General features: G+C 44.5%; 1 protein-coding gene across 1 annotated transcript in view; it reads right to left on the bottom strand.

Moving 5' to 3' along the window:
* Nucleotides 1–8,151, bottom strand: part of ADAMTSL3 (ADAMTS like 3) — a 676,817-nt gene extending 668,666 nt beyond the window's left edge. Inside the window, exon 1 of the mRNA XM_073653131.1 lies at nt 7,840–8,151. The gene's annotated coding sequence lies outside the window, so the exon portion shown is untranslated. The remainder of the gene's footprint in view (nt 1–7,839) is intronic.
* Nucleotides 8,152–12,432: the final 4,281 nt, after the last annotated feature.

Below are 12,432 nucleotides of genomic sequence, written 5' to 3'. Positions count from 1 at the left end.
TATCGAGAATGCCTCACTTACCTGAAGGGGACGAAGACCCAGAAGAGCTGGAGGAGGTAGAACTCCCCGCGTTTCACCGGTACGGAGCCGCTCAATACTCCCACCGCGTGAAGGAGGAAGATTTAACAACTGTTATGATCAATCCCCTACCTCACCACAGCTGGGCCGAGACCCAAGATAGTGACCCTGCCATCCGCCTGGTGGAAGATCTGCTGACCCAGGAAGACACCCGCTTAGATCCGGATGCTCCAGAGGAAGCTAAGCAGCTATGGAAAGAGAAGAGCAAGCTGTTCCTCTATGAAGGCAAGCTGTGCAGAAGACTTGTCAATCACCGGACACACGAGCTGTCCTGGCAAGTCGTGGTCCCAAGGCGGGATGCAGCTATGGTCCTGGGGGCTTACCATGACAGAGCGGGGCACTTTGGTTGGAAGAAACTGGAGTTCCTGCTAAGAGGACGGTTCTTTTGGGTCGGCATGAGAGGGGATGTAGAGAAGTGGTGCAGGGACTGTGGCCCTTGTAACTTAAGGAGAAAAGACCGCACCAGCCAGAAGGCGCCCTTGAAGCCCATCGTCACCCAGCCGCCTCTTGAGCTGGTAGCTCTGGACCACGTCAAACTGGCTCCAAGCCGGTCAGGATACATCTACGCCCTGACAATCGTGGACCACTATTCCCGTTTTCTAGTGGTGGTCCCGGTAAAAGACTTGACAGCCCAAACGGCGACCAGAGCCTTCCAGCAATACTTCTGCCGTCCACACGGGTATCCGGAACAAGTCCTGACAGACCAGGGTCCAGCGTTCGAGGCTGAAATCTTCCAAGAGTTCTGCAACCTCTATTGCTGTAAGAAGATTCGGACAACGCCTTATCACCCACAAACCAACGGGATGTGTGAGAAAATGAACAATATAGTCAGTGATCTCCTGAAGACGTTGCCCCTGGAGGAACCCAGCCTGTGGCCAGAAAAACTGCCGGATCTAATAGACTTATACAACCATATCCCGGTGAATGCTACAAACTGCACCCCGGCTTACCTGATGCGAGCTAGACCAGGTAAGCTGCCCGTAGACCTGGAGATGGGAGTCCTAACACCTGAGGACACCTCCCCGGATGCGGACTGGGATATGGAAAGGCAACTGCAGTACAAGAAGGTACAGGAGAGTGTGGAGAAGAGCTTGGCCCAGGTGAGAGAAAGGCAAGAAAGACTCTTCAACCAACACGCCCCTGCTGGTTCCCAAGAACCTGGTGAGCAGGTCCTGAAGTGAAAGAGAAGGCTACATAAGTTGGACGACCAGTGAGAAAGGGAACCCTATACCGTACTGCAGTCTGATCACGACAACTCGAAGGTGTGCGTGATCACCAAGGATAGAGGAGAAACCACTAGTACCGTCTCCAGAGACCACCTAAAATGGTGCCCTGAGCGACTCAGTAGTGCAGAAGAGGATCAAAGTGACCTTGAACCCGCAGAGGACAAGGAAGAAATGATCAGCACCGTTCTCGGAGAGTTCCCTCAGTCCTGGACTCGAATAAACGATGCCATAGTGGTACCCGTCCTGCATTTCCTGCAACCGGCTCAGCAACAACCTACACCAGAGCCGGAAGGTGAAGAAGAGCAAGCAGTTCCAGAGGCGGAAGAGCCTGTACCAGCAGCCCAGGAGAGTCAACCCTCTGCTGACAATGAGCCTGCCATGCCTGCGGTAAGCCAAAGGACCCGCAGACAGCTGCCTGCCCTGCCTGTAAGTCCAGCTGGTAGCTGTACCCCTAACGCTAGTGGAAAAAGCCAGGTCGGTCCACCACCAGACAGTGGGTTACGCAGGTCAACCAGGAGCACAAAGGGGCCGATACCCGCTCGTTGGAGAATATAGGGTGCACTAAAATTGTAAATAACCCTGTTGCCAAGTGTTGAAATGTTTGCAAAGTTACATGCATGATAGGTAATTGTGTGTTTCAGTTTCTTACAGTTACCATACGGACTCAAAGGTTATGGACTTTTAATAACCGGGATCTTGTATGGACTGCGTTCGGAGCCTGACCAAGGAATGAACTAAGACTGTAAAGGACTTGGGGTAGGACAGACCCCCACCTGGTTAAGGCTCCCCGTTGTGTTGGTGATATGGACACCCGGTCACAGACCACACTGTGACCTTAAGAACTCAATCTGTGCGTCACTTTCCTGATAATGTTTTATGGTCATGCATATTGTCTTTGTTTATTGTTTAGTCCCAGAGTACTAAATTTTACTAGGGGGGAATGTGTCAACCTGGCCTGGATGCCACAAATATAATAAAGCTGTGTCTGAGAGCAAGGGGGAGGTTCTCTAGTCAGGGGAACATTAGCATGCAATACCTCCTGTCTCAGGCCAGTAGGGGGAGCAGGCTGCCCCTATAAAAAGCTGGAACTGGGGGCAGGGTTAGGGAGAACTGGACGACCTGTCTCTGGATTGAGAGGTGTCCCAGAGCAGTGAGGGACAGTTGTATTGCACCCTAAGAGGACGTGTGGCAGTAGGAGAGCCACAAGCCAGGGACAAGAGGTGAAGTACGCCTTTCCTGGCAGATAAAGAACCAAATTTACCAGACTTTGGTGTCTGAGGCTGTGAGGATTCCACGTCCTACAGCAGATAACCAGTCCGCAGGGGACTGTACGTTCCTTGGCCTAAGAAGCCCGGAGGTTCCGCCACAGCAGAAGGGACCAGCAAAGCCGTACCAGGCCGGGAGTAGAAAGGAACCCACGTTGCAAACCATACGGGCGAGAGGACACGGTGAGCTCGGGACCGTGGGCTGTTACCCTACCAGGAGGAGATAGCCAGAAGGAGCGCAGAGAGCACGGTAGGCCTACACCCTCACCCTGACCAGGGCCAATTTCCCAATTGCTCTCAGACATCCAGGTCCCCTCCTAACCGGGACTGTTTGTGGGTCAGTTCACTTGTTCTAGTAAAGACCCTGGACTGCAATCTGTTGTCTGGGTGCTCCTTGCTCCTCCAGCACTAACGGTACTGGGATGCCCTACACCATCAACCCCATCTTCCATTATACTGCCCCGGGGTTGCACTCTTCCCGTGGGGAGTCACACTATCCCAGCTGCATACATCATCAGCCCCAGCGGTCTACCTGGCAGCAGCGGTCCGCACTGACCGCAATCCACGGGTGGCGTAGTCGGACACACCAACAGCGCATCGCAGACTACCACTGGTCTGACCACCCTGAGCCACGGAACCGGGTAGCCACTACTACCCCCATCGTTCCCCTATTGCCCGGATCCGAGTGCCCAGGGGCGAGTCATATGCACATGTAGCTCTTTCAAAGACAAGTCCTTTACATGGTCAGTCCTTTCCTCCATTACTGAGAAATCAGCACTTGAATTAATAATCAAATGAGGCTGGAGCCTCTGTCAGTCCAGCTCTATTCCTCGGCCAGTGCCTCTGCTTGGCTGACAGTCTTTATGCTGTGTAATTTGAAGCAAAGGGGTCATCAGTAGGGATGAGCAGACCCGTGGAAGTTCGTGTTCTGGTACACAACCCAAACATTTTTCCAAAGTTTGGTTCGAGTACCAGAACTGTACTTAAACTTCAACCAGAACCCGAACCCCATTGAAAATTATGGGGACCCGGACATTTGAGCTGCAAATCTCTATCTCTTTCTCTCTCTGCAATGGACTTCCCTTGGAACTCCGAACATTGCAACAGACTTCTGGGAAAGTCCGTGTTCGGCGTTTAGCACCAGACGCTAACCGTCCGGTACGAACGCCGAACTTTTAAGATCAGATTCACTCATCTCTAGTCATCAGTCAAGCAGGAGCCAGCGCTGGGCGGGTAATAGAGCTGGAGTGACAGAGGCCTCAGATCTACAAATAGCTCTTCATCCTCATTTGCATATTTATTAAAACGTTGATTTTTAGTAACGGAGGAATGGAATGGCCACGTAAAGTTAATGACTTGTCTACATGCACAAATAAATAGCTTGGAGTGTGAAATTCTGCTGACAGGTTCCCTTTAATTACATAGGATATGTCATTTATTTCTGATAGTTTGCTGTCTGAAATCCTCTGACCACCTAGCAGCAGAACAGGGGTCCCCAGGCCCTTGACCCACCCAAATTTCCATCTATCATACATTAATGGCATATCTGGGGAATATGTCACAAAGGTCTCAGATGGAAAGTCACTTTAAATCATTGCTAAAACTGAAGAGGGTACCCACTGCCCAACTCCCAAACTGGGTTTATATGTACTGAACACCATCATTCCAATAATCCTCTGAAAAGGACGTACAAATCACATTTCAAATAAAGATCTGTATCATTCAATGTTGCCAAATGCATTGACAGCAAGACTCAATTGGGGGGATCTACCGAGGACTGAAGATATCCTTCTTATGTGGAGATCCCTTTCATTTTTATATCCTTTTCAGCTGAACTATGAAAATGATCTTGAACTCAGCTATTAATGTTTTTGGCAATGTATTCTGTGGAGTGATATTACCTCTTAAAGGAGAAGGTACTAAAAGAAGTTGTCATCTTAAAGCACTGCTTTGTTTACATGGGGGAGGAATGCATATAAAGGACACTACACTATGTACACTTCCCTTATTTATGGAAGTGTTCAATGTAAACAGGAACACCTGTAGCCAAAACTCCGGACATTTGTTCTCAGGGACAGAAATGCTAACAAAGTTTGGGTCTTCTGTAGAAAAATGCCACTTTCAGTCTTGCAGCTGCAGGGGAGCAGTGGTCTGTCCTTCATACTAAATCCATACCGCTGTAGAGAACATGGCAGAATGTCGTTAAGCTGTAAAGGGAGGATCTCACAATTATAGTGGTGTAATGATGACCATGACCCGCCATTCTCTACATTACTAGGGTAGAGGCGCCATAGACACCACCTGTAGTTTACATTAGGTCACTTCTTTCTCCACTTTCCCCATTGACACCTTCAGCTACAATGAAGCAAAATTTGTATAATAAAATAAATCACCCCTATATCCTAAGGACCACAATGTATTATGACAGGTGTATTTTAGAAGTTAGAAATGTAAATATGGGGTGAAAATATTGTTAAGTGCTGAACAGAGTTGGAAGAGTTAAAGTATTAACTAGTCAGGTTGCTGCTTTTCGTTTCATGGCTGCTTTAGAATCCCGACACAGGTCATTGATATGAAAATGCTGCCGGACTGTTTGACACTTGCAATTTCCATTTTCTTTTATTGGGTGTAACAGAGACACAACAGTGTCAGATTGCTACTTCTCTGGTAGGAGCCATTGCAGATGCATTGAGAATATTTATTGCATTCCTGCAACACTTGATGGACAAGTCATCACCTCGCCCTACACTGAACAATTCATTTCTTTTTTTATGTTTTTCTTAGACATAATTTGAAGATTAGTGAGGAGGAGTTTATGAAACAGCGTACATTTGTCAAATATATTGGGATGATGTAATAATGTATTAAGATGTTAGTTTTAGTACCTGTAGCAGAGAGCAAATGTTAGTGCAATAGGGTCACTGTGAGGTTAGAAATGACTCTTAAAGTAAAAGTAGGACTATTTAACACAGGCGTGCAATGAGTCACTGCGCCACCTAGTGGGAGCCTTAACCCAAGCTCTGCACTGTCATAATCGCTGGGATATTATTACAGTGAGTAGAACGGATATTTTCTAGAAGTGTCGGTGTGGAGCTGTTCTGTTTTTTCTATTGAGTAAAGATTCAAAATTAGTCATTGTTGGTCATAAGGGACTCCATAACGCCAATGCCCTGAACAAGTGAACAGCCAGGCATCTTTGCTTGTGATCTGGATACTTTTATAGATCAGAACGACCAAGCAGCTACAGATTTCAGTGGAGCTATAGATAATTGTGCATGGCTATGATACAAATACTAAAGAAAGTTTCAAGCCAGAGGATGATGAAAGTCAGAAAGGTTTCAAGTGTGCTGCTAGTGCCTTCATCATTCACACAGATCAAAAACTATGACTGTATTATTAAAGCTTACATGTCTGCAATCTCCTTTGTTCTTTAATCAAAATATTTACAATAAATGTTACACTTTGCATTCCCTAAAGGATTAACGCTTCCCATTAACCCAGTTAAACCTAACTTCTGTATCTATATATATATGCTCAAAAATAGAGAAAATTAAATTAAAAATTAAATTTTTAGGCATTTCACTGTAGACAGTTAACCCATTCCTGCAATCAGATCCACCTGCCACATGATTTCTATAACTCCCTCTGTGTGTATCAAGTTCTTTCAGAATACTCCCCCTTTCATTGAAGATGGTAAATGTTTGCTTCACATGGATGCATTGATTTCAGTCAATGACATCATTTACACATTTCTATTTTTGAAATTTCTATTTGGCAGACGTTTATGAAAATAATTGCGAATTTAAAAAGAAAATATTGTATAAGGATATGGCTACTTAGCTACAGGATGGAGTTTTTATAAACTTTAGAATAAAGTTCAGATCTTGGGAACTTGTCTGTATGGACCTGTATGTGGTTGCTTGCAGATGTATGCTGTGATTTTACCTAAGACTTGACAGTCTATATACACAACTACAGTAATTCATAGTGTGCATGTACATACATCTATTACATCACAAATCTGTGCCAGCCAGTAGCTATAATTGATATGAAAAGTACAATACAAAGTTTATGCACCCTCCATGCTGATGTTACATAGCTGTAATGATACCCCAATAATTAGGTCCATGCTATCTCATCAATAATACAGCTCTTGATGTTTGCAGGTGAGCTGAGAATGACAGAAATACAAATTATAAGCCCAGGGGAAAATGCATATATTTTGTCAATGGTCAGAATATATTGCTAGGTTATGGTTTGTACCAATGGTGTGTATCCATCATATTATGTGATGGGCCATTGCAAACAGAATACAGATATTCCTTTATTATAAGTGGACATGTACATTAATTAATCATGTATATTAATTGTAAACTGAAAATGCATATAGGAAAATTGCAGCTGTCATTGTATTTGTAACTTGATGACATAATTAGCATAAGTGTGCAGACCCCCTAGCCCCTGACAATGCTATTGGTACTGACAGTATATGCACCTATATTGATTTATGTCCCAATGTGTTCACTTATCATAAGAGTCTAAGTAAAAATAGCAGTAGAGCTTAGGATCTCCATACAGACTTTATTTTTTGGCACTAGGTGCAACATTTTTTATGCATTGCAATGACCTCAATATCTAAAGAATGCAATTGAGAATTTATGGGTCATTACTATATGTCATTCATGACAGCCAATGACATGCACCATAAAGTTAGGGTCTCATACCCCAGCACTTAAAGAGTTAAACTCTATGAAGGCAGCTCTGCTCCAGCTCAAGGGCACACACTCCTGAACTCTATAGTAACTGTTGCAGCAAAGGAATGGGCAATAAGATCTGCCATGCCCGGCTTTGGTAACCCTTTCCTCTCCAGAACTAATGGGTCAATCATCTTTCACTTGCAACTCAAAAGAGACATACAGCAGACAATCAAGCCATAATTTCTGATATAAAATCCTTCTACACATATAAAATCAAATATATCTATCTATATATATATATATATATATATATATATATATATATATATATATATATATACACACTTTTATATATATATATATATATATATATACACACTTTTATATATATATATATATATATATATATATATATATATATATATATATATATATATATATATATATATATATATATATATATATATATATATATATATATATATATATATATATATTGAAACTTTTCTGCTATCAAAACCAAAAGAAAAGCATAATTGGGAAATGACAAGTGACATCTTTTTGACAACTCACCTTCCCAGTGCTGGCCCCCAAAGTCTTCTTCACATACAGCTTCTGCACTCTATATGCTCCTGCCGGATGGGGAATAAGTCCAGACAGTGTCAGCAGCGATATGCCCTTCAAACCTTCATGATCTTCTGTGATCGGTGTGGTTCTGGCCGGGGGCAGAGGGCATCTTTGTGATCAGTGAGGGTCTGGCTCAGCTGTGACCCGCAGCGGGTGACTTGCACAGCTTCTGGGTACAGCTGGAATCTGCCTCTGCTGCACCAGTCAAGCGGCTCAGAGCAAATGCAACAGGTCTGCTGGTGACAGCCAGAGAAGCCGGCTCACGTCCCTCAGCGCCACCTACTGGGTGTCTTGGTGAAATGCAATGAGGTTCTGCTTTAAGGGTTCCCTATGGAAAAGCAGCTGTGAGCAGACAGACATGCTCCTGTAATACAGTAGCTGAAGCCAAAATAAAAAGGCAGGGTTCCTGGTAGCTCTTAGACTTTAAGAGGCCCAGGGGCAACCTGATCTGAAGGATTTCCATCCCAGCTTCTTTACATTTTTTCCATTTTAAACTCTAGCTGACAGGAGGGACAGCAAAATGAATCACATTTAAGACACCATATATACAGTTTTCTGAGCATATACCGTCTAATGAATAAGTCACGTTAGTACAAAGTGCTATAATTGGAACCAATGCTCACAATCTATCTTGCCACATACATACTTATTTTAAAAAGTCTTATTATTTAACTATGCCATTAATATGTAACCTATTTTAGCAGATTGTGTGTGCCAACCTCTAGGAATTTCTAGAATTATTCATTTGCAGCTTTCCCTTCAGAAACAGTGGAATGGCAATGTCAGACTAAAGAAACTCTTTGAAATTAAGATTCCCCAGGTATTCCGCTATTAAAAGTCGTCACCTCAGTCCACAAGATAATTGTGATGATGATAATCAATAAAGTAATAATATATTTTAGTTGTATGGCACCAACTTATACCATTGCTTTCTGCAATCGAGAGGGGAAGCGATGCACGCGTATGTCAAAAGATGGAAAACAAAAGGTTTTAAAGGGAAATATGACCCCGGCAGTTCAAGTTTCATGAAAAATACGAGGTGCTTGTCTAACCATTTAGATAATGGAGAACACAGATATACAGAGGAGCGCACTGTTATACAAGGAGTGCAGCAAAAAGAAAAGTTAGTACATGGCCAAGAGTCTGTAACTAACACAATTATGTGACACAAGATCAGCTTTTATAGAGCACCTGTCACCTCTCCTGACATGCCTGCTTTCAGAATTGTATACCCCTTGAAATTACAATTTCAGAGCATCTTTTCTAAGAACACTACACTGAGCCATTCTGCAAAATGTATGAATAATGAATACACTGACAAGTGGGTGTATCAAGAAGAATGTTACCTGTATCATGCAGCATATTTGCCAACAGTCCCAATTTTGCCATGACAGGCTCGCAAACCAGGTCACAAAGAGGGCAGAGCTTAGCAAAGTCATATCAATAAATGTGAATTTTTTGAGCATTCCAGAGCTGCAGTTTGAGGCAGGGCTTACATTTCCAAAATGTTGAGTTCTTAGTGTTGGAAATTGCAGGGACAGACACTGACAACTTGGGGCCCCTGTGCAAGAAATGTGTTTGGGAACCCCAGCCTGCCCGGCATGCCACTTATAATGAGGGCAATTTGGTCATGGGAACCATGGAGCCTTGGGCTCCGAGCAACAGGCCAGATTGCCCTCACTATTAGCGCCCTGCAAGCAGTGGCATACAAAGAAATCCCAGAGCCCCATAGCAAAAGTTCTATTTGTGCCCCCACACACCTCTAAAAAATATATATTTATATTTTTTTACTGAGCTTTAGATCTATATACTGTATACACATACAGTACAGACCAAAAGTTTGGACACACCTACTCATTTAAAGATTTTTCTGTATTTTCATGACTATGAAAATTGTACATTCACACTGAAGGCATCAAAACTATGAATTAACACATGTGGAATTATATACTTAACAAAAAAGTGTGAAACAACTGAAAATATGTCTTATATTCTAGGTTCTTCAAAGTAGCCACCTTTTGCTTTGATGACTGCTTTGCACACTCTTGGCATTCTCTTGATGAGCTCCAAGAGGTAGTCACCGGAAATGGTCTACCAACAATCTTGAAGGAGTTCCCAGAGATGCTTAGCACTTGTTGGCCCTTTTGCCTTCACTCTGCGGTCCAGCTCACCCCAAACCATCTCGATTGGGTTCAGGTCTGGTGACTGTGGAGGCCAGGTCATCTGACGTAGCACCCCATCACTCTCCTTCTTGGTCAAATAGCCCTTACACAGCCTGGAGGTGTGTTTGGGGTCATTGTCCTGTTGAAAAATAAATGATGGTCCAACTAAACGAAAACCGGATGGAATAGCATGCTGCTGCAAGATGCTGTGGTAGCCATGCTGGTTCAGTATGCCTTCAATTTTGAACTGAAACCTACTCAATTTCTGCGAGCATGTTATATGCTGGGGGTTAACTCTCTTAAAGGGTGTGGTTTATGGGAATGCAAAGAGGGTGGGAGGCCATTCCCCTCCTTCCCCTCAGGGTGTGGCTGAGCAGGGCTAAATACTCAGTCAGTAGTTTGCTCTGGGTAGTGTGTGGTCTGGAGAGTGAAGTCTTCAGGCTGTGTTTGAGTGAAGCCAGAGAGCAACACTGGAGGACTGGTGTTTGCTGAGACTTCACTGTGCTACCTGGAGCGAGCCGAGCCTCACTTGCTATTGGACTCTGGTATACCTTATGTTTTGTTTTCCCGTTAACCCAGAGAGGGCCTGTTTATGTTTTATGGGACACTGCTGGAGTTAATGACACAGAATAAACCAGCAGAAAGTTAACCTGAACCGTGTGTCCTGTGTCTGCCTCTGGAGAGCCGAGCAACTCGCTTTATCACAATACATACACACATGCATACAAGCATACACATACAATACATACACACATATACATTGTGGTAAAGCGACTTGCTCGGCTCTCCAGAGGCAGACACATGACACATGGTTTGGGTTAACTTCCTGCTGGTTTATTCTGTGGCATAAACTGCAGCAGTGTCCCATAAAAATAAACAGACCCTCTGGGGGTTAATGGGAAAAATAAAAAGATAAGATATGACAGAGTCAAATAGTAAGCTCTGCCCGCTGCAGGTAGCACAGTGAAGTCTTCAGCAACACCAGTCCTCCGGTGTTGCTCTCTGGTTTCACCCAAACACAGCCTGGAGACTTAACTCTCCAGACCATACACTCCAGAGAAACAAAGCTGACTGAGCATTTAACCCTGCTCAGGCACACCCTGAGGGGAGGTAGGGTAATGGCCTCCCACCCTCTTTGCCATTCCCATAAGACTACACCCTTTTAAGAGAGTTAAACCCCTAGCATATAACATGTTGGCAGAAATTCAGTAGGTTCAGTTCACACAGGAGAGCATCCTGAGTGACACATAGCTCCCCTCGTATATCAGACACTCTGTCACATATTCCCCCCTCTGCCCAAAGCTGGGGTTTTGGGCACCTTCCGATACCAGACAGGGAATCCTAGAGAGGGCATCAATGTTCCCGTGTAACTTCCCGGGCCTATGCTCCACCTGGAAGTTAAAGTCCTGAAGACCTAGGAACCATCTAGTTACCCTGGCATTTTTACCCCTCTTTTCCCTCAACCATCTTAATGGGGCATGGTCTGACACCAACTTAAACTTCCGGCCTAGTAGGTAATATATAACAGTATCTACGGCCCACTTTATGGCTAGACACTCTTTCTCTACTATTGCGTAGTTCTTCTCGCATGACGGAAGTTTCTGGCTCAGATAGAGAATTGGATGCTCTTCCCCATTTATCTCTTGAGAGAGTACAGCTCTTAGACCAACCTCCAAAGCATCTGTCTGGACCATGAACTCTTTCTTAAAGTCTGGTGCAACAAGGACCGGCTCCTTACACAGTGCTAGCTTCATCTGTTGGAACGCGGTCTTTGTTTCCTCTATCCACTTCACCATGGTTGATCTGGTGCCTTTTAGGAGATCCGTCAGTGGCGTGGCCATCAAGGCAAAATTCGGGATAAACTGCCGGTAATATCCCACCATTCCCAGGAATGCTCTTACTTGCTTCTAAGATAGCGGTTGTGGCCAGGTGTGGATTGCCTCCACTTTATTTACTTGCTGCTTTATTTTGCCTCTTCCGATGACATAGCCCAAGTACTCGGCCTCCTCTTTTCCGACAGCACATTTTCTCGGATTTATGGTAAATTCCACGCTCCTTAGAGCATCCAGAACAGCCTGTAGTTTAGGTAGGTGACTAGCCCAGTCTGGGTTAAAGACTACAATGTAGTCAAGGTAGCCTACGGCATACATCTTATGTGGGGCTAGGATCCGATCCATAGCCCTCTGGAAGGTGGTTGGGGCCCCCTGTAGTCCGAACGGCATCTGGGTGTATTGAAAGCACCCATCAAGTGTCGAGAAAGCCGTTTTCTCCTTGGCCGTCTGGGACATGGGGATCTGCCAGTAGCCCTTCGTCAGGTCCAGAGTGGTGATGTACCTCGCCGGTCCAAGCCTCTCTATGAGTTTGTCGACGTGGGGCA

The sequence above is a fragment of the Phyllobates terribilis genome, unplaced genomic scaffold (assembly GCF_046119375.1).
Source record: "Phyllobates terribilis strain yellow unplaced genomic scaffold, ASM4611937v1 Scaffold_11__3_contigs__length_659146591, whole genome shotgun sequence".
Classification (NCBI taxonomy): Eukaryota; Metazoa; Chordata; class Amphibia; order Anura; family Dendrobatidae; genus Phyllobates; species Phyllobates terribilis.
The sequence above is the reverse complement of the archived record's forward strand: the minus strand, read 5'-3'. Positions and strand labels throughout refer to the sequence as shown.